We start from the raw sequence: 23699 nt of genomic DNA on the forward strand, positions 1-23699 counted from the left end.
CTGGTGTTGCTATTGAACATGATGGGAGACAGAGACGGGCAGAGATTACGTCAAACTATTTCTGAGTGAGTAACGACACAGAGCCAGTTATATTTACATGTTAAGGTGTTTATTAGGCACACCTCCAGTATTGTGAGCAATGTCCAATTGGACATGGGTTACATCACCCATCTCATGCATGGTAACAGCCATAGGTCTTTACTTCCTGCGTCCACGTGCTGCACGTGCACGTTCCCTATCGACACTGTCTGGTGTGTTGGACTGTTCCTGTGCAGCCACGTTGCGTTCACTACGCCTTCTGCACTCGGTGGGTGAGGGCGTAATGCTACCACGGCTGGTAGCCTCCTCACTGTCCCCCCCCTTCCATTGTGGCCGCCTTAGCATTCTGCATGAGCTCTAGCACCGAGGTCATGGACACCATCCCCCTGGCCACATCCCTGCTGCAATGCGCCATCTCCTCCTGCATGGCGATGGACCTGCGACACATCAGTGATGTTGCAGTGGCCAGCCGGTTCACCGACTTGGTATAGGCCTGGAGCCTCTGTCTCTCCCTGCGCCTGCCAAGACGGTCCTGCTCAAGCTGGCTGCAGAGGTTGTCCACCGAGGTAGCTACTCTCTCCATTCCCGCACACACGTTCTCCCCCTTGGCACTGATGCCCTTCTCCATCCTGCGCATATGCTTGTTGATGTGTGCCACCTCCCTGTGCATTGACTTCATCTCCCTCCATTGCAGGCGCTGGACCTTCAGCATGTTGCCTTCCAGTCCAGCGAACACACTGTCACCCTCCTCGGATGCTTCTGGACTGTCCGGCCTTGCCCTGCGGCATCTTGATGAGATGTGGGCGCCCTCGGATGCAGAACCAGCCCTCTCCCTGTTGAATCTATCTCCTATGGGACTTTGTTCGCTCACTCTGCCCTCCTCCTCCAACTCCTCCATATGCTGGATGGTGGCCACGGCATGCCTCCTGCCTGACGGTGGTGGTGGGGGTGTTGGTGATCTTCGCAGTGGGGACTGTGTGAGAGGGGATTGCGGCCTTCCCTGGCGCTGTGGTGATGGCTGCGGTGGAGGAATAGCTGGCTGTGATGGCGCAGAGCTTGTGGTCCCTGCAGGCATGCTGACATCTTCATTTTGCCTCCCCTCTGGCCTGGCTGACTTAGATCTGCTGCACTCTGCTGCACTGCGAGATGACTCGCCTGTAATGACACAAATGTAGATATACTCAATGCTCTGTCTGCAATGGAATTACATTAAACAACATGCCTACAGAGCACAGTGGTTGTCCTGACGTACCCAATTACTTTACCATGCGATTGTGTTTGCTAGCCTGACTGTCCTATTCATGAGTTCCCTCTGACTACATCACCCATAATGCATTGCAGGTAACCAGTAAGACATGGGGTGGAGTGGGAGGCCCTTTGCCACTATGGGGATTGGGGTTGGGGAGGGGGTAGTACAGCATGCTGGGCATGGTTCTTACCTTGTTTTCTTGCTGCTCTGGCGGAGCTGTCCGCGTCTCCCATGCCACTCACACTCTCCGGCTGGATGGTGGACTCCACCATCAGTTCCAGTGGTGTTGGTGCTGGGGCTCTGATTTTACCTCCACCTGTTTTGCCAGCCTGCCTCTGTCTCTCTGCCATCCTCAGTTTTGCAGTCTTCCTGAGGTCGTACCACCTCTTCCTGATGTCCTCTATGGTGCGCTGGGTCACACCTATGGCATTGATTTTGTCCCGAATGCCACTCCAGATTTGCCTCTTCTGTGACTCTGGCACTTGGTGGGACTGGGCTCCAAATAGCTTGTGGTGCTCTTGGCTGACATCCTGGATCAGGACCTCCAACTCCTTGTCACTGAACTTCAATTTTCTTTTTCTGGCGCCTCCCTCCTTCTCCCTGTCCTGGCTTGCCATTTCAATGCTTGTTGTGTGGTTTTTCTGTCTTGCTTGTGGCTGTGTGGCTGTGTTGCTGCTGGCTCCTCAGATCACCTGCCTGCCTGCATCACAGTGAGCTCCAGGTCCTGTGCATCTGGCTGGGTGTGGCCACTTCCTGTTTGGGAGGTAATTGGGTGAATCAGGATTGGCTGATTCAACAAATTACGATTTCTTGAATTACCGAATCGGTATTTACCGAATCGGTAATGAATTCTGTAACACCGATTCGGTATTTGCCTTTAGTTCATTTCTTTTTTTTTAACGATTCGTTCAGATTCGGTATTTAAGACCGAATTTTAACGAATTGGTAAACTTTAACGATTTTTTATCTACATCGCGTTTACCGAATTCTTAATACCGATTCGGTAAAATTCGGTAAGCCAAGAGCACCACAAGCTATTTGGAGCCCAGTCCCACCAAGTGCCAGAGTCACAGAAGAGGCAAATCTGGAGTGGCATTCGGGACAAAATCAATGCCATAGGTGTGACCCAGCGCACCATAAAGGAAATCAGGAAGAAGTGGTACAACCTCAGGAAGACTGCAAAACTGAGGATGACTGAGAGACAGAGGCAGGCTGGCAAAACAGGTGGAGGTAAAAACAGAGCCCCAGCACCAACACCACTGGAACTGATGGTGGAGTCCACCATCCAGCCGGAGAGTGTGAGTGGCGTGGGAGACGCAGACAGCTCCGCCAGAGCAGCAAGAAAACAAGGTAAGAAGCATGCCCAGCATGGTGTGCTACCCCCTCCCCAACCCCAAACCCCATAGTGGCAAAGGGGCTCCCACTCCACCCCATGTCTTACTGGTTACCTGCAATGCATTATGGGTGATGTAGTCAGAGGGAACTCATGAATAGGACAGTCAGGCTAGCAAACACAATCGCATGGTAAAGTAATTGGGTACGTCAGGACAACCACTGTGCTCTGTAGGCATGTTGTTTAATGTAATTCCATTGCAGACAGAGCATTGAGTATATCTACATTTGTGTCATTACAGGCGAGTCATCTCGCAGTGCAGCAGAGTGCAGCAGATCTAAGTCAGCCAGGCCAGAGGGGAGGCAAAATGAAGATGTCAGCATGCCTGCAGGGACCACAAGCTCTGCGCCATCACAGCCAGCTATTCCTCCACCACAGCCATCACCACAGCGCCAGGTAAGGCCGCAATCCCCTCTCACACAGTCCCCACTGCGATGATCACCAACACCCCCACCACCACAGTCAGGCAGGAGGCATGCCGTGGCCACCCTCCAGCAGATGGAGGAGTCGGAGGAGGAAGGCAGAGTGGGCGAACAAAGTCCCATAGGAGATAGATTCAATAGGGAGAGGGCTGGATCTGCATCCGAGGGCGCCCACATCTCATCAAGACGCCGCAGGGCAAGGCCGGACAGTCCAGAAGCATCCGAGCAGGGTGACAGTGTGTTCGCTGGACTGGAAGGCAACATGCTGAAGGTCCAGCGCCTGCAATGGAGGCAGATGAAGTCAATGCACAGGGAGGTGGCACACATCAACAAGCATATGCACAGGATGGAGAAGGGCATCAGTGCCACGGGGGAGAACTTGTGTGCGGGAATGGAGAGAGTAGCTACCTCGGTGGACAACCTCTGCAGCCAGCTTGAGCAGGACCGTCTTGGCAGGCGCAGGGAGAGACAGAGGCTCCAGGCCTATACCAAGTCGGTGAACCGGCTGGCCACTGCAACATCACTGATGTGTCGCAGGTCCATCGCCATGCAGGAGGAGATGGCGCATTGCAGCAGGGATGTGGCCAGGGGGATGGTGTCCATGACCTCGGTGCTAGAGCTCATGCAGAATGCTAAGGCGGCCACAATGGAAGGGGGGGGACAGTGAGGAGGCTACCAGCCGTGGTAGCATTACGCCCTCACCCACCGTGTGCAGAAGGCGTAGTGAACGCAACGTGGCTGCACAGTGTCGATAGGGAACGTGCACGTGCAGCACGTGGACGCAGGAAGTAAAGACCTATGGCTGTTACCATGCATGAAATGGGTGATGTAACCCATGTCCAATTGGACATTGCTCACAATACTGGAGATGTGCCTAATAAACACCTTAACATGTAACTATAACTGGCTCTGTGTCGTTACTCACTCAGAAATAGTGTGACGTAATCTCTGCCCGTCTCTGTCACCCATCATGTTCAATAGCAACACCAGCTGCGCAGGGCTCTGGCTGAGGGTTGTCCTCGTCCTCATCCTCTGAGTCAGGTAGTTCCACTGCTGTCCCTTTTTTTGTGGCCAGATTGTGTAGCATTGCACATGTAGCCATTATCTTGCAACATTTGATGGGGCTGTACAAACGTGCGCCTCCAGGTTTGTGGAGGCAACGGAATCTGCTTTTGAGCAATCCAAATGTGCGCTCCACCACGTTGCGTGTGCTCCTATGTGCCACATTGTATCTCCTCTCCCTTGGGGTGGTTGGGTTAAGATATGGTGTGAGTAGATAAGGCCGGAGGGCATATGCGCTGTCACCTATGTACAGAAGTAAGTGGCATTAATTTGTGTGACCAACAGCTTGAGCCAGGGTGTACATCAGGATGTGTCACATTGACTTACCTCGTATGTATCCGTCTCCAAATTCACCAGCAAGCAGACGTGCATGGATGCCACTGTTCCGGAAGATATACGCGTTGTGGCTACTCCCGGGGAATTTGGCCACGATGTCAGTTATAATGTACTTGGCATTACATATCACCTGCACATTGATGGAGTGGGTGGATTTGCTTTTTCTGTATATGTATTCACTTGCTGCAGGTGGGCAGATGGGTGTATGGGTCCCATCGATGCAGCCAATTACGTGTGGGAACTGTGCAAGTTGGTAGAACTCCAGCTTGGTCCTCTGCAGCTCCGCCTGTGTACTGGGGAAGGAAATGTAATGTTCCATTCTGTCCATCATGGCATCTAGGAAGGTTTTGAAGACACGGGATAGACAGCTCTGTGACACTCCACCCACTGCAGCTATCACACCCTGGAAACTTCCTGCATCAGAGTACCTGGACTTGGGTGGGGATAGCGTGGGCCCTTGGTGTCTGATGCTCCAGATAGGGTTTTAGGTCCCCTATTAGGTCCAGGATGGTATCTGGGTGCAGTCTGTATCTTTCATGGATTTCAGGTTCTGTCAATTGGAACAATGTGATGCGTAGTCTGCACACCCGCTCTTCACGTCTCCAGATCTTCACTCCTGCTGCTCTCAAGTGTAGCCGCCTTGCAATGAGGTACAGGGCTGCCATTGTGTTCACACAGATGCATTTTGGGCCTGTTTTTATGCACTGCACCTGATTACCACATGCTCTTGAAATGTGGTAAATACCGATTCGTTATTACCGAATCTGGTCATATTCGGTATTAACGAGGTTTGCTGCATCGCATTTTTGGGGGTTTTACCGATTCGTTAATTCCGAATCGGTATTCATTGTTTCGGTATTTTTAAATCGGTAAATAAGGAATCAGTAATTTTTTACCGATTCGTTATTATCGATTCAATTCGGTATTACGTACATCTCGGGCCGTTTTCGGTGTTACCGACCGGTATTTGGCCACCTACATATGGCCCTATGTCTTTACGTTATAGGTCAACTCCTCACCAAACAACTCAACAATGAACTTTAAAGGAATGTCATTAAATTGAAATGTGTTGCATGTTTAGTACAAATAATGAAAAATACAGAATACGCAAAGGTCCATTGTATTGAGCTAAGGGAAACATGCAGCATCAGTAAAAAAAGCATGTGGAAAAGGCATTTGGATGCATACATAAGCTTTCAAATATTTTATCTCAACTAAAATCAAATGTAAGGTATTATCTAAAAACATTTATAATAAAAAGGGAATAATAGTGCTTCACCAACATATTACATGACACTGGTTAACACCAACTATGTTTTACTATTACTGATTTTCAGTCTGTGCATGTAAATTATACTTACAAATCATTTTTCTAATATTGTTGATTAGTCTCTATAAACATCATGTTCTGAATGATCATTGTACTAAATTTCAGCATCGTATCTACTAATATCACATATTTGCACCACATTCTTCTTTAATTGCACAATAATAAAAAGCAGTATAAATGCTAGGCCATGTTATTAATCTATATAACCTTGGTAAATATAAACACTCATAAATCAGTTTCACATATTAAACATTTGTTATTAAATTCTAACAATAAGTAGTTATACTCTTTTTGCAAGCATATCTATTATTACAGTTTTAAGCGCGCTTTTGCAGTGCTGTCACTTAGTTGTTTTTTTTTCTTTGCACCACATGTGTGAATGCACTTACAGGTTTTCTTGTCCTAAGTTAGTAAATGTGGCATGCGTGATATAATCTGATATCATGCCTCATCACTTGTTTTTTAACATGTGACAAAACCACTGCACCATTTTTAGATGCATGCATTCGATTTAAGTGGGGAACCAAATTACTACTTTCCCAACTTGACAAAATTCATGTCAGCAACATTCATAAATTCAGATGCTAAGTAAATAGCTTTTGTGAATATAAAGTGTGTTTGTATGTATGAATCTTTTGGTATTTCTGAAGTGCAAACCTAGCTAGCTAGTAATGGAGTGCTACAGTGCTAAAGTTCCAGTGGGAATACATGGGGGAGTGGACAGAGGGAAATGGTAGTTCTAACTGATAGAGTGAGAAGTCAGTGGTGGTATTCAGCAAAGGGATGAGTTTTCACTTTCTTCCTGAATTGCTGGAGGCTTGGTACTGTTCTGATGTTGGAGGGGTTGTTGTGCCAGATCTTGGGAGCTTAGTGAACAGGAATCTTGGCGTAGATGGCCTTGTAAGTAATACAGCTGATCTTGAAGATGCCTGAACGGGGTTCTTGAATCTTGATCTACGTATATAATCGTCATATAATCTGCAACACTGGTCATACGGACCTTTGTTCGTCAACGTGAAGAGGTGACTAGGAGCTAGCATTTACAATGCATAACCGTAACAGTGAAACCATTACGTTCCAAAGGAACATGAAAGAAAGAATGGAAGTAAATTTAATGGGTTATATTAACAATTTTAGGCAGATTAAAGTCATTTGACATTAAGATATTTACATTTTAAGCATAATTGTTAGAAATTTAAATTGTCTAAAAGCCAATATTTTGGCATTAGTTAAAAGATTAGGGAAACCAAAGTTATGTCATGAATACAGAATATCCAGAAAGTGTATTCTATAAATTTAAATCCCTTATCTACATTAAGAAGAATACATTGAAAAAGGGCATATAGTTAGGTAAATAGATAAGGTGTAAGCTTCAGAAAATCAAGTAAAAGTTTCTGATGAGATAAGAATGCTTAGGCATGAAGCATTGCACTCAAAGCGTGGAGATCTGCAGAGGTAAGAAGGATTTTCTCAGTTCAAAGTCAGCAAGCATCCCTTTTGTGTACGAGAGTGTCTGAGAGTCAGGGAGCAAGAGAATTCTTACTAGCCTAAGGAACAAATGCTATTATATTTCAATAAAATCCCTAATTGCAACCTTTCAGCTTGGCCCCACTCTCTAGAAACAATCAGTTTTCTCGAAACTGGGAGCAGGTATACTTCCCAGTTTTACATGTCTAAATAATGGACTATGTGGCTATGACAAACTGTCATATACAGTCGGCCCTTCCCATAAGTCTTCCATCCAGGCACCTTCTCGTTCTCCCGATGCAAATTAGGCATCTAATACATAACACATGTCTATTCACTAGCTAATGAAAAGGCGTCCAGACAAATACAGCATCTGTAGTGGAAAGAAAAAAAAACATTGTGCAAAACAACAGATACATCATGTGCTGTCCCTTTAGCCTTTCATGTGTAAAATCGACATTCAAATTGGCCCTAATATTAGGCTACCTAATCCCTTCCCTGTGCCGTGAATTCTGCCGCGGCGCGGGGGGGCTAGAGGGTGGGCCTGGTGCTTCAGTGCTCATGACGGGTCCACACCGTCATGAGTCACGGGCAGCGTGTGCTCATGATGTCGTGGTGCCGTCAAGACCCCGCCTGCTCATTAATTCGCCCGCAGAGACGAGGAATTAGTGCCGTATGGGTGGAGCGGCAGCGGCATGACAGTTCCACGCCGTCATGAGCACACACCTATCGTGACTCATGACGGCGTGGAGTCGTCATGAGCACCCAAGGGGTTGAATTCGGATGTATGACATTACAATGCATGCTTTTACATCGCATGCCTTTACAATGCGGTATTTACAACGAATACCTTTACAACGCATAATGCTTTTAGGCGCTGGATAGTGAATTGTTTAATTTACTATTCAAACTCCAGTCCCCGTGGATAGTAGGGAAGCTGTTGGATAGTACATTAAACACATTCTCTATCCTAGAGCGCCCCCCACCGCAATGCATTGTAATGGATTGCATTGTAAAAGTTGTGTTGTAAAGGCACTGCGTGGTAAAAGTTGCATTGTTAAGGTTGTTTACCGTTGAATTCCTTTCAACATTATTAGCTTGTGTGTTGCTTATAATGGCTACATACAGTCACCTACTAAAAGGTGTGTGATTAATAGGCACACCATATTCAACGTTATAAATGACACTTTGTTAATTAATGGGTTTAGGTATGCAACTGCAAAATAACGCTCTCCATAAGGTAATTCTGGCTTGCAGGGGGAGACAGTGTAGATCCTTCAATGCAAGGGTGATGTGACCACTATTCTTCTGCCCCTTGAATAAAAGTGGGTATATCATGGATGTGAAAACTATGCAGTTCAATATATAGTTGAATAAACTCCTTCTTTGGGAGTTTATTGTTGAAAAACATACAGCTTTGCTGAATGGGCACATCAAACATGGCAAGGCTTCACTGCTTTTAAAGAAGACACCACAGCTGTGGCTTCAGTGAAATCAGTGATATCCCAGCCAGCCTGGCTCTATCACTAAGTACAGCCTTCCACTGTGAAGTGAGAAGTGATGACCTGCACTGACCTTATTGGCTGGAGGACCACCCACCATTCTACAAATAATTCATAAAAAAGGGGCATATCTATGAAGGTTTTGTGTCGCCCTTGCACCACACAAGGGGAGCAAGGGCAATTCAAAATCGAATTTATCAAGACATGCAAGGCCGCCTTGTGTGGACCAGCATGGCTTGATAAATCCAGAGTAACTAATGTAGTTCAAATCATTGCACTGCGTTGCTCTGCCCCAGGGAGGCGTTCCATGAGTAGAGCTCATGCTCTGTATGCTGTTATGTGGTCTTTTTTTCCTAGCACAGGGAGACTCTTGGAAGTAGCTGCGCGCTTTATAAATACCAGATAACATAACATAATATATCAGAGCGTGGGTGTTCCCACACTTCCACCCATGGATTTTTGTGCATTCCTATGTTTACCAACAATGTTAAACCTGGGAATGCGTTAAAAATGCTACGCCTCCCCACGAGAGGTGTAGCACAGAAAAATACGTTTTTTCCTCCTCATTTTTTCCTCTATAGAAAGACAAAAATGCCTTAGGGGACTGTTTTTGAGCACGAAGGTGTCCGTTTCTGCACAAAAACAATCCTGCTTAAAATGCAGCACCCTTGCACCGCGGTGCCCTGGTGCCTGCTTTGGTGCTAGACAGCACATTGCGTACCACTGCTGGAAAATCACCGAAATGCGCTGCATATTGTTAAGAATGGCACGTTCCTGCCTTTCCCTATCATGCAGTCAGCAAGGTGACTTGCTGCATGATTTCTTGACAAACATAGCGCAAAGTTTTTCATAATTCAGAGGGTACACAAATCTTGATTTTGCAGAGGATCTGTCTTCGAAAATGCATGTGTCCTCATTAGATTTAGCTCTTTAATTAATTTTGAATTCTTAGTTTTACCAATATGGGTCCATTTGTGTTTAAGTATGAGTATTGTGGATGACTACATATGTAATTTGCCCTGAAAGTACATTTGCAGTGGTTTACTTTTTTCATTTTCGATGGGAAAAACAGTTGTCCTGTAGGGAATCAACTTTACACACTCACTTAACTATTTTGGGGCTGATCTCTAGTCTTTTCCAGCCTGGACACATGTACACCCCTTTCCATTTTAGAAGTTAATCTCCATTCCAATCCAGGGAGAGACTATGTCCACGCTGGGTGCCTTGGAAGGAGGCTGAATACAGGACAGGGGATTGCAGCATCAATGTTTACATGTTGGGGTAAGGAGGCACTAATGTTGAGCCTCCTTTTACAAAACCTTCTTTAGTTATGCAAGATTCAATGTTTAGAGATCTTAAAAAAATATATTTGTGTGTCACAAGCTTTGCAAATTCACACAACCATTATTCTCAGATTGCTTTGTGAATGTGGTCCATGTTTAGAGCTTTTGCCACCTAAATTGAAGATATAATTTCAATTGGTATACAATTTAGAAACATTTAAAACATACTTTTTAAAGTTTGGTGGATGTAGGGCTTGCGCCCTATTTAGGGGCACATTTATGAAGATTGTAGTGCAGGGCAGCAAGCCACCTTCTGCAGCACACATATAAAGAGGAAGCAACAAAGAAAAGTAAAGATATCTCTCCCCATTATGCCTCTCCTGGGGAGGCGTATCTTTTTGGCACATTCCTAGGTTTACTAGGTGTGCAAATCTGGAAATATATTAAAAAACCATGGGAGTTGCGTGGGAACACCGTGCAATCCCCATGGAACGCCTCCCTTGCGTTGAGTAATGCAATGCAGCAATTTGTGTTGCATTACTCTAGATTGAAAAAGCCATTCAAAGCCATGCAAAGTGGCTTCATAAATATGACCTAGAGATTTGTGTCACACATGCACCACGTTGCGTAGTGCAAGCATGACACACATCTCTCATAAATATGACCCCCAGAGTACATATCCACCAATACAATCTAAATATGGAGAACGTTCATACAGCTTCTTTTGGTGATTGTCCCGCACCCACCAAACTCCAAATAGCTACCATAGACTTTTCAGTGCTCTAGTCTTTGTGTTTAGAAAGTACTCAGAAACCTAGTCAACGTGCAATATTTTAATGAACTACATACAATGTGAGTATTTCCAGCTGGCAGAACCTTTTACAATTTTAAAGACGATTCAGTTGGAAAACATGAATATATCCTGTATAAAACTGCAGTACACCTCTTCCATTTCCTTAGCTTCATTATCGTTAAAAATGGAGCAAACATTTTCCTTGGTTTCCAGATGGGAGAGTTTATGCACATGACATGCTTTCTCTACATTCTTAGTTTAGCCATACACACATTTCTTAAATTGATGGGAGCAGTCAGGACAGGCTGGCTTTTACTCTTAAGATGTGTGATCATTTCAGACACTTTGCAACAGCATGCAGAAAACTCCTCAAGCTACAGGAAAATTATGATGTGCAGCCACTTCAGTTCAAGAAACAAGTGATGGCACAATGGAATGTGACATTTTGTAGGCTGCAAAAACGTCTCGAAGAGAAAAGAGCTCCTACTAACTATGCAATCTAAGAACGTGCAGAAAAAGATTGATATCCGGAATCCAGCTCAGTGGAATCTTGTGACCTGAATGCATGGGAGTTTTAAGGACATTTTAATACAGAGACTTGTGTATTTTCTATGTATATTTTGTACCTGACAATCGTAAGCAATAAAAATGCAAGTTATTTTGTATGTATTTGGTTATAACTGGAGCACACTTTCATCAACAACCAAGGCATCAGTGCATCCTGGTTGAAGCTTTAATTTAAAAATATATATATATTCAGATTGGTGTATGCCTGGTCATCTGTCAAACTGCTGAACATATGCAATCGTTTTGTTATGTTATATGGTGATTTTGGTGATTTATAACGCGCACGACTACTCTTGAGTATCCTGGCGCGATACGGAATCAGACAGATGGCGAGAAAAGTGAATTAATAGGCCTGCTTAAAGAGGTGAGTTTTGAGGAGCTTCTTGAAGCATCTTAAGTCCTGAATGTGGCGCAGCGCTATGGTGAGGGCATTCCAGAGGATGGATACTTTAACCAAAAGGGACTGTCCGCCCATCCTGGCTCGACAGAAATGAGGGGTTACCATCAGTCAATGGGCAGCCGACCTTAGGGATCGTTGGGGAATGTAGAAGGCCACTCTTTTCCTAATATAGGAGGGGCCAGATTCGTGTAGGGCTCTGTGTGCTAAGACAAGAGCCTTAAACTGTACCCTTTGGGTCACCGGCAGCCAGTGGAGAGTGCTCATTTGTGATCTTATACTGGTTCTCTTAGAAATGCCAAGAAGGAGTCTGGCCGCAGCATTCTGGATACGTTGAAGCTTATTAACCAGGTATGCCGGGATGCCAAGAAAAAGTGCATTGGCATAATCCAGGCAGGATAGGATGAGAGCCCAAGCGATCATCTCCTTGGCCGGCTGAGGGAGCAAGGGAAAGAATCTGCCTAAGCACTAGAGAGTCCCGAAGCAGATGCCCTTGAGTCTCTTAATATGCTCCGTAAACCTAAGGTCAGCTCCAAACCAAATGCCTAGATTCTTGGCTGAGCCACCCTCAGATAGAGGTCGGGGGAAATCAGGGGGCCACAAAGCTTCAGTGAAATGAGAGGGAAATTGTCCATATAGTATAATTTCTGATTTCCCCTCATTACATTTTAATTTGGCCTGAGCAAGCCATGTGAACACGGCAGCTAGGCATCTTTGCGCCGTTTCGGTGCATACATACGAGTCGTCCCAGGTAAACAAAAGCTGGGTGTCATCGGCGTAGGCCATAATCTTAGCACCCAATTCCTCGGCCATGAAGGTCAGTGGGGTCAAATAGATATTGAAAAGTAGGGGGCTCAAAGTCGAGCCCTGAGGGACCCCCGTCTGAACCTCTCTGGCCGAAGAAGAAAAAGGAGGCATCCAGACTTGTTGGGAACGGGAGTTCAGAAAAGATTCCAGCCACGACCACACTGAACCAGAGAGGCCGATGGACGACAGGCGAGCAAGGAGAAGCTGGTGAGGTACTGTATCGAAGGCGGCAGAGAGGTCCAATAAAATCAGAGCCGCTCTGCCGCCCCTATCCAGACATTCCCTAATAGCCTCCGTCACCTCCACCAGAGCAGTTTCCGTGCTGTAAGGCTATCTGAAGCCCGATTGAGCTGGGTGCAGAGCCCCCGAGGTTTTACGAATGCATTTGGCGGAAAGCCACCTTCTCGCAGACTTTGGCCAGAGCTGGTAACAGGGAGATAGGCCCGTAATTTGCCGTTATAAGAGGAAATACTAGCACCAACAATATTAATTAAGGGGCATATTTATCAAATGTTCACCAAATGTAATGCAGCACCTTGCTGCACTGTGTGAAAGGGATAGGGCAGGAATTCTCTGTATTTAATATGATATGGCACATTCCTGCACTCTACCTGCGCTGGCACACAATATGCTGCCTAGCGTCAGTCAGTCAGTCAGTCGGTCAAAATACTTTATTCGGTTTGTTTTAAAACCATAAAAGCATACCACAAATTTTATACCAAGGAATTATAAAACCATTAATTACGTATAAAAATAGTAACAGTGTACATAACATTTTAAATACACAATACATATGTTCAAATTCATTTTGGGCGAATTTCATAAAACCACATTACTGAGCTGAGACAACCATACATTCAATTACTTCAGATAGGTGCATTGGGGCTGGTTATACATAGCTTATTTTTTCTCATGATTCTTACGGCTGCAGTGAGGAAGCTATCGACATTAAAAATTTCCGAAACATTTGATAATAGCTGGAGGTAAAGAAGAGCTGGCTTAGCTTGTAAAAAGCCTTTGTTAGCTAGGATTGGGAGGATAAAACGCTTCCGGATAGCGGTAAAATGCTCACAGAAAAAAATAAAGTGCATTGTATCCTGTGTGGAAAAATCATTGCGCCAACAAACCCCCAACTCTTCCACCCTCTTCCATCCTGATGACTCTGCAAGGAGGAAATTAACTTGGTTCAGCCTAAATCTGACCAGTAAGAATCGATGGTTGGGGTTTGTAACGCTAACCAAATATGGTTCAATAGACAAGGTGGTTTTCCGCAGTTGATGAGCCCTTACCGTCTTCTCTAGCCATGGCAGCCATTGAGAGATATGAATCCTTGACCCATTTGATGTCCCCCTTTGACAGCTTCTCAGACGAGTTATATAACTCGGGTCAGCCAATTGCACTGTCAAGTTATAAACATATCTGAGCCAGGGGATGCGATTCCCATGGTCGAAAGCTAAACAATCTTTAAAGAGTTCCTGGTTTAACTCCAGTTCTGGATTCAGCCAGGTCAAGATCCATTTTAAAAGTGGTGCCATGGCTATTAAGTCCTCCACAAAATCAGCTCCACACTCCTGATGAACAATATAACCAGCTGTGGATTGTGAGACAGATACAATTTTTCTAAAAAAATTATCCTCGACTACCTGAATTGCTTTAACGTTCCTAATTCCCCAAATGTCTGCATCATACATTGCGAGGGAGACGCATTTTGCACCGTATATTTTCAAAAGGGCTTGCATGGGTCTTACCCCCAAATTACGTGCAAAGCCCAAAACAGCAGACGTCGATCTCGCCAAGGCATTTCTTTTTGCTAAAATTTGTGGAGCCCAGGAGCCTTGATCGTCAAATATAATTCCTAAGTACGGGAAGGTAGAAACCTTGGACAATACGTTCCCCTCGCAATGAAAGGTTTTAGCCCTTGTGGTCTTGGGACCAATTTTCATTATGTGGGACTTGGAGAAATTGACACTAAGGTCTAGGGATTTCATGAAGGCCGCAAAGAAATTTTAGAGTAGTTGTAACCCCACTACAGTTAGTGCTAGAAGAGCGACATCATCCGCATAAAGTAGTGCCCGGATCAGGCGTTTCCCAACACGCGGGATATCTTTACAGGCGTCACATATTGCAGAGTCCAGATTATTAATGTAAAGAGTAAAACGTTAGGGGGCCAGAATGCACCCCTGCCTGACACCGTTTGTAATGAGTATTCCTCCAGTGCAGTTGCCCATCTGATCATATCGCACGGTGGCAGATAAACCGCAATGCAGATCTGCAAGGAAATAAACAATGTTACTGTCAACTCCTAATTTCTGGAGCTTGACCCACAGTTAGGACCTGTTCACTCAGTCAAAGGCCAAGGAAAGGTCCATAAATGCCAGAAATAGTGCTCCCTTCTTGGCAACTGTGTATTTCCCAATCAGTAGGTGTAAGTTGAGGCACTGATCTGACATGCCCCTACCCTTCTTGAAACCATATTGCAGATCTGAAAGGGTTTTTGTTTCCTCTTCCCATCCCGTGAGTTGACTAAGCACCACCCTTCCTAGCACCTTGACTGCAGAATCAATGAGGGAGATCGGACGGTAACAAGTAGGATCCCCTCTATTACCTTTTTTGAAAATTGGTACTATTACGGACTCTGACCACGTGTTGGGTAGGCCAAATTGACAGGCAGTGTTAAAAACGTTACACAATATTTTGGACCATGTCTTAATATCAGAATTAAAGAGGTCAGCCAGCACACCATCCGGTCCCGGAGCCTTGTTACTCGTCACCTGTTTTATTGCCACTGACACCCCTGAATCTGAGAAAGATAAAGTATACGCCTCAATCTTAAAATCTGGATTGACACAAACATCATCCCCATCATATACTGATTTAAAATGATTATGCCAGATCTGCTCCTGGATGCCACAATCAAACTGACTATTAGGAGACTCATGAAAGACGCTATGTTTGATGACATCAGTGTATAATAACTCATTCCAAGCCTCCTTTCTGATCTCTTTTTTCCGATTTGTTTGTGCCAATTCATAAATGTTCCCTAGTGCAGCTATTGTTGACTTATCCAGTGGGTTTAGTTTTAGAGCAGCCAACAGCTTCCTGTGGTCTACTGAACAGTATGGCCAAACGATCTCTCCCCTACTATATCCTGTCCTTTGCATGGCTGTTTGAGGTCCGAGGCGATCTGAGTGCAGATTTTAGTGTAAGCCGCCAGAACATCTTCATCCCCATTACATTCATTCATGCAAATGGTTATCTCGTGACCGGCAGTAGCCAGCAGATTGGCATGGAAATCCTGGGGTATCACCCAACACCATTTAATTCTACAGGCTTGGTCTGTGGGCCGTATATCTAATTTGCCCACCGTTCTATTATTTTTTTCCCCATTTCTTTAGGTCATCCACTATGGTCAGTGTGACGGGATTATGGTCACTAAATGTAGACCAAGATAAAGTATACCCACTTACCCTAATAATTAATATAGCGCTAATAAAAATATAGTCAACAATTGACCCAGTGCCATTGCCCTTAAAAGTTGGACCTGCCAGACCCCCACCAGCTGGCTTAGGATAAATCAGGCCATTTTCTGCCACCAAATCCTCCAGGTAAAGTCCCTGTGAGGAATGTTCAAAATGGGTATCTTCTTGGTCAGCCGGTCCCAAGCTATCCCAAACATGGCATTTTTCATTACAACAATGTATATTAAAATCACCCAAAACAATAACCGAATAAGATTTGATGTTTATCTCGCTTTATGATTCAAGAAAATTATATAGACTGACTAAATGTACGTTGTTAAAAGTTCTTTCAAAGGAATTATAAAAATTAACAATAATCCAAATGCCATCCTCAGTGAACGCAATTTGAACTGCCAGACAGTGGGGAGAACCAGTCTCTAATTTGGTGTGAGTGTCCGCAATTTTCAGGGAGATTAGTGTCATTAAACCACCCTTCGCCGTCCCCATGGGAGAAGATGTTGCAGATGACCAGCAGATCGTATAACCATCCAAATTAAATGAATTATTGGTGTCCCAAGTTTCCTGTAACCCAATAATGTCAGACTCAGTTAGACAAGCCCTCCACCCAACATCATCACACTTATTATTTAACCCCATAATATTCCAACTGAGCATCTTTGTCCCTGCATGAGTTATCTTAATGGGGGTACCTGGCACTAGTATTTCCTTATTGAAAACCGGCCCACTATCTATAACAATCTTCGTTGGTACTAAGGGGCCAAGTCAATCAATTTCCTCTAGGTTTGTGAATGTCTCAAACCTATTGTGGGTGGGGACATTGAAATCATGGGTACCCCGGGTGTGCGTTCTCTCTATTGGCTCGATCCTGCCTCTTGCAGATAGTAATGTGTTTCTGTTAAAGAACCCTAAGGGTAAAACACTGATGCCAGCCCCACTTAGGTTCCTAGTTTAAGCCCTCTCTAAGATCAGCTTGACAATTTGCGGGGATCCAAAATTTAGTATAATGCAGTCGCCTCTACAAGTTTTGACAGAGTCCCCGATCCAGGCAATCCTGCGCGTCATTTTAAACTCTCTGAATAAACAGCTGCCAAGTACTCTTAAGTTATCCAGATGATGGAGGACTTTATTCCTAAGGGAGGTCCAATGTTCCTCCATCCCAGATTGCAGTGGGGGTACATTTGACAAGATGACAGTGTAGGGGGTGGCCTCTGGTGGTAAATTAAACTAGGTAGCTCTGTTTGGTCGATAGTGTACTCCCTGGTCTACCCCTAAACACAAAGCTTCACTTAGATCAGGCCTTCGCCTCTCATTGACATGTAGCACAGATTTACTGCTTCTCGGTGCTGGGGAGGCTTGAGAAACAGTATTGCAGCCTCTACCCGGCACCACTGGCGGATCATTTGGCGCAATGAGTAGTTCCTTAATCCGATTAGTGGACCCATTTGGCCCTCCACCATCCAGAGTACATTGAGGCGAGAGTAGCTGGTTCTCAATTGTACTCAATCTACAATCTATTTCAGCTAACTTCATCGAGATAGGTTTAAGTAGAGATAGAATTGTTTCTTCTAGTTTTGCAACTATTCGATCTTCCAGGTCAGATTGCACCTGCCTAAGAGAAGTTTGTGAATTAACACTTATTGGACTAGATACACTTCGGACAACCACCTCTTGCACACAGCCTTTCCGTCCACGAGGGCCTCTGGTTTTTAACACCCTACTGGCTTGATGTGAGGTAGTTGGAATGCTACCTGCCTTCCTTTTTTTTGCTATAGCACTAACAATGACAGCATCCCCCCTTTTTCTGCATTAACTAATTGTTGCTGGCGAGTATACATTTTAGAAGGAGAGGGTCGATTATGGACAGAGGTCTCGACTGCATGAAATGAGTCATCTGACGCTGCAACCAGTGATACAGTAGCCGGTTGGTGAATCTGGGCCTCGTGCACAGTTAGTGTATCTCTTATATCCACTATATCTGATGACAGCAATGGGCCAATTAAAGGGACTCCAACAGAGGCCCGATTAGGTTCTAACGACAGCCTCTTTTGGGTCAGCTCTATTTCCTGAATTAGTGCCGGTTCAGCCCTAATGAGAAAAGCGTCAAGAGTGCCCACCATCCCTACTACCCCAGCCCCCTTGCAATGACCCTTATTCATTCTGATCACAGATATTAAAAAAAGAATACAACACTTTATAAGAATCGGGATTGAATACACTGACCCAAGTCCTTTCAAAATGTGAAGGTCTTAATGAAAGGGGGATGGCACAGCCTCTTCCAGCCCCTAACGGGCGCGGACGGGCCCGCCCTTGGCCCGGGCACGCCCGCATGAGTCCCGCACTGCGGGAGCCCTGGTGCCCTTTTGAGCACCTCCTGGTGCTCTCGTGATGTCCTGCGATGTTGCCGCGTGGGCTGCTGGGAAATGTAGTCCCCCTCAGGCGGACCCGGCAATGGCGGCAAGATTGAAATTATTCGGGCGCCAGTGGCAACGTCAAGAACCGGCCCCGGTCACTAAATCAGCAGGTAGGCTTTGATAGGGTTCAGAGTTCTCAACAGTTGCTTGAAATTACGAGCTCCCCTTTTCACCATGGCGCAAGGGTACCTACATTGTAGGTTGGATTGTTTTTTTCTGGAAGGAACACCTTCTTGTTTTAGTAAATACAATGCATTACTTTGCACTGGGTAGGCATTACATTGGTGGAGCATGAAGTTCCCATACATCCACCCATGTATTTTAGCGCAAGCCCAGATTTAAAAAGACTTGTTAACCTGAATTTGTACCAAATGGTGCACCTATCCAAACTAGACAAAACTATCGCGGATTTCCATAGGGTTGAACAAAATAAAAAATCAAACAAAGTCAAGAAGGACATAAAATCATATAACATCGAAGTCACTTATCCATACTTGCAAAAAGACTTTTATACCAATCGGGCATATTCTAACCCCCAACAGTACAGACCCTGGGGTAGATTCAATAGACGCCAGAATTTGGTGGGTTTCTCAGATACCTCAGCGGAATCATCTGACACCTCTGACGCAGGTGAGGGCAGTAGTACCTCCAGGCGGGGAGGAGCCCATCAAAACACAAACACAAATACCAATTCTTTTTTACAGAGAGGCCAACAAGGTACACCACAAAGGGGAAGGGTCAAGAAAACCCAAAGATGGTTCAACCCCCCAGGAGAACGGAGGACCAGGAACAATTATTACCAATGGTAGAGAATACATCCAAACAAACAGAAACCATCCCCATCTTTAACCTCTCCAGCCATTCATTAGGAGAAGATGAGGTATCGTTACTTAGGAAAGGATTATCTTTTGTCCCGACTATTCCACCCAACTTTATTGAGATCCAAACTGAGCTAATGAGGTTCTTTAGGCGCATTCGCCGTAAAGCATTTTTTCAGCTCCATCCCTCAAGTGAGACTAAAGCTTTGACTCCTTTCCGTCCCCCGTCCACCTTCCTCCCCTCATCAGGGATGATCCCCCCAGAAATAGTTACCTTCGAAAAAATGGTCCTAAAAGACCTGTCGATTCTCCAAAACAAAAAGAGATTTACGCCTTACAATATTACACTGCATGAAAAACAGGCGATTACTACACTCAAAACTAATGACTCTTTGGTCATCAAGAGTGCTGACAAGGGAGGGGGAATTGTCCTACAGGACCTTGACTCCTACACTGCAGAAATTCAAAGACAGCTAGAGAATAAAGAACATTACTTAAGGCTAGCGTCTAATCCTACTAAGGAAATTCAGGCACTTATAAGTAGGATTACCACTGAGGCCTTAGCTGAAGGTTTTCTTACTAAAAAGGAATTCAATTTTTTTAATGTAAAAAGCCCAAGGACACCGGTGATATACACACTCCAGAAAGTCCATAAAAATCTGACTTCACCACCAGGCCGCCCCATTGTTTCGGCATGTGGCTCGATTCTTGAGCCACTAGGCGCCTTTGTAGATTTCTTTATTAAAGATTTCGTGCCCTCTACTCCCTGCTATGTCCGGGACTCCATGTCCATGATTTCATTGATTGAACATCATCCGTTTGACCCGCTAAAGGATACCCTATGCACCATGGACGTGGAGTCCTTATATACAAATATCCCTCAGGTTGCAGCGTTAAAGGTAATTCAGAAAACCTTGGACACACGCCCACGTCCCCATCCAATGCCTACTCATTTCATTTTGCAACTCTTGGAACTATGCCTGACAAAAAACTTTTTCACCTTTAATGGTGTCTTTTACCAGCAAATAAAGGGAACCAGTATGGGCGCAATTTTTGCCCCAAATCTGGCTGTGTTATTTATGGACGAGATTGAGAGACATGTGATCCTAGCACCATCTAACCCTTTCTTTGCTGGCATCATCCTGTGGCGTAGATACATCGATGATATCTTCATGCTATGGAGATATGAAATCGATGATCTACGCCACTTCCTCCCTTGGATGAACAACAACTGCTCAGGCCTAAATTTTACACACACATCCAACAAATCCTCCATAGACTTCTTGGACTTAACTATTTTTCACCAAGAAGGAATACTTCTAACTAGGCTGTACAGAAAGCCCACCGAGCGGAACACGCTGTTGGCCTACTCAATTAATCACCCTAGAGCCCTGCGTGACTCATTACCATTCTCGCAGTTTCGCAGAATTCGAAGAAACTGTTCCTTCAGGGAGGATTACTTTAAAGAAAGTGCCATCCTAGCTGACAAACTCAAAGCTAGGGGTTACCCCAGGAAAATTGTCAAAAATGCTCTGAAGCGAGCCTGGTATAGACCCCGAGAGACTTTGCTGGTACCTACTCCCAAGAAAGATCAAGAGAGGTTGGCCTGTGTCACCACATTTTCCCCAATATCAAATAAAGTGAGAAAGATGATACTCCATCACTGGCCAATCATTAATGCAGGTGCAATACAAATTGATCGACCCTTATTTGCCTTCAAAAAAAGCAAAAACTTGAAGGATCATCTTGTGAGGGCAGCCCTCCCCATCACTGCCCCATCTTCCACACTTGAGGCCATATGGGGTCTGTCCCCCATTGTTGGACATGTGAAATGTGGTAATTGCAGCGTCTGTGACTTGACCATTGAGGGTAAATCTATGATATTTAACATCGTCACTTTCAAAAGTTTTACTCTTTCCAATTGTAACACGAGTAATGTTATATACATGATCAAATGTGCATGTAATAAAATGTATGTTGGGCAAACATCGCAGAAAGTGAAAACCCGGATTTGCCAACATAGAAGCCGCATCAGATGCCAAACCCCAAATGCCCCACTGGTGGAACATTTCATTAAGGCCAATCACAAGGAAGATGATTTCCAATGGACAATACTGAAAGTGTTGAAGTTGCCACCGAGAGGAGGAAATATGTCCCACTTGCTAAATAAAGAAGAATTGAAATGTATAATCTTGTTGGACACGATCCAAAATGTCTTAAACCGGACGGAGGATTGGGCTGGACTTCTGTAAAATTATGTATTGGCTAAATGCCCAAGATCCCGTAATCTGAAAGTTATCACAGTCCCATGAGCAATAAGAGAATATGTTGCTAATCACCGAATACGCTAGACAGAATTTCATGATTGTAAAGACCGAGTAAATTTGGAATTAATTCCTTGTAAAAATGTCCAACTGTGTCACTAATCGATACACTCCCCCTGATTGTGAATGCATGTTCTCAACTAATCAACCCGTTCCAATATGGCCGCCTTGATCACTGCTAGTCCTCTCTCACTTGTCACTAGTCACACACACAAAACTTCAGGCTTCCAGTCCGCATTGAGAATCTCCTCATTGTCGGAGGTACTGGCCATTGAGCCCTCTGACCCGCGTCCATCTGCCCGACCTTGGTGCACAATTCACGCGCGGAAATAATGGTAAGCCCACGCTCACTGTATAATAATTTTCATGGCTCATTTTTAAAATTATACTGCCCTCTGACGCTTTTCATCGTCCACAGCGCGGCGCTTAATTAATACCAACGCCGCCACAGACTCACAATTGGAGCATATTTCTCCACGGAATCCCCGAAGTCCCGATATTATTGAAGCCCGAGGTAATTATATTGAACCCGGTCTGGGAACTTTCCTAGGAGCTAGCCGTGTAATCACGTAATTAATAACTGGCACTTCTGTTCCCACAGCACAATACCGACAACGGAATTGCATCTTTAGGGACCCTGATTCCATCTAACAAGAACGGAATCCAACAGGTCAGCCCCAATATAGTTGCGCCCGGCATTGCGCCGTCACTCTTTCGTTATCGACCCCCACCTGGCACATGTTCACGGTCATCACTCTAGTTGGCATGAAATAGAGACACATTACACAGATTCCGAACGGGCATGTTCACGGCTATTTGCCAGGCACTTTAGTATGAATCTGCATAAGTTTCCATCGCGTGGTAACGGCCTCGTCGCCTCACCCCTAATTGGCATTAACTCACGGCGTCAACCGCTAGCATGAAAAAGTCACTTATCACTCAGATCCGGAGCGGGCATACGCTCGGAAACCGCTATGCACTAAATGCACTGAGTTTGAGCCTAGTGGAACATGCAATATTTACAATCCATTACTTGCATGCCCTCCATAGCATGAGTGCCCTCGGCATCATCACACGAGTCGGCTGTGCACTGCACTATAAACTGCCAAACAATCCCAAGGGACCAGAGACAAAGAGGTGTTTCGCATGATATCTTAGTCTACTTAAATGTACAAAAGTATGTGCAAGCTTTGTAAATATGCTCTGACAGACGTATGACGTTTTCTTAAATTGTAAATATGTCTTACATTTCTCGCCTTTTCCTTCTTTTATTGTCTATCTTTTTCAGGCGCTACAAAAAACAGGCATTTTAAAATTCAGTCCTGATGATGATCCTGGTTCACTAGGAGCCAGGGGATCGAAACGTCGTCGACAGTAAAATACAATTCTGCAGTTTTTCCATTGTGATTAATCTATTGCTGTATTTGTTTGTCCGAACTTGTTTCACAGCTAATAATTTTGCAAGGGACAGTTGGCTCCCATGTCTCTTTTGCCTGATATTCTAACTCCTTTCCTTATTCTTTTCTAATTTTCCTTCTGAAACTGTCTGTCAGTTTCTCCTGAATAGGTACAGGCTTGTACCCTATTAATCGTTGTATTTGACCCCTGCTGTGGTCTCCCCTAAAAACTGTGTGAAATTATTTGAATAAAAAACCTCCAGGCCCGGCTGGGTACTGGAGCCACTTGATATATAGCTGATCCGAGTCTATATATTCAACCTTTTATTTGATTGAAATGATCCTAAGGACCTTGTTTTTGAAAATAGCCTATCCAAATAGAGGCATAATAATTCGAAATATCTTTGTTTCTCCCTGTCAATTCTTCTTTTGAACTGAGCACATTGAAAAAGAGGACCATGCCTCTAGGGAACATTTTCATGCGGGAAAGTATTCCTATCTGTGCAGAAACAATCCTGCCCATAACACAGGCACACTTGCACCATGGTTCAAAGGTGCCTATGTTGGTGCTAGGAAGCACTCAATGCACCAGAGCAAGGAGATAGAAGAAATTCTCTATATCT

This window comes from Lissotriton helveticus, chromosome 4_1 (assembly GCF_964261635.1).
Source record: "Lissotriton helveticus chromosome 4_1, aLisHel1.1, whole genome shotgun sequence".
Lineage (NCBI taxonomy): Eukaryota > Metazoa > Chordata > Amphibia > Caudata > Salamandridae > Lissotriton > Lissotriton helveticus.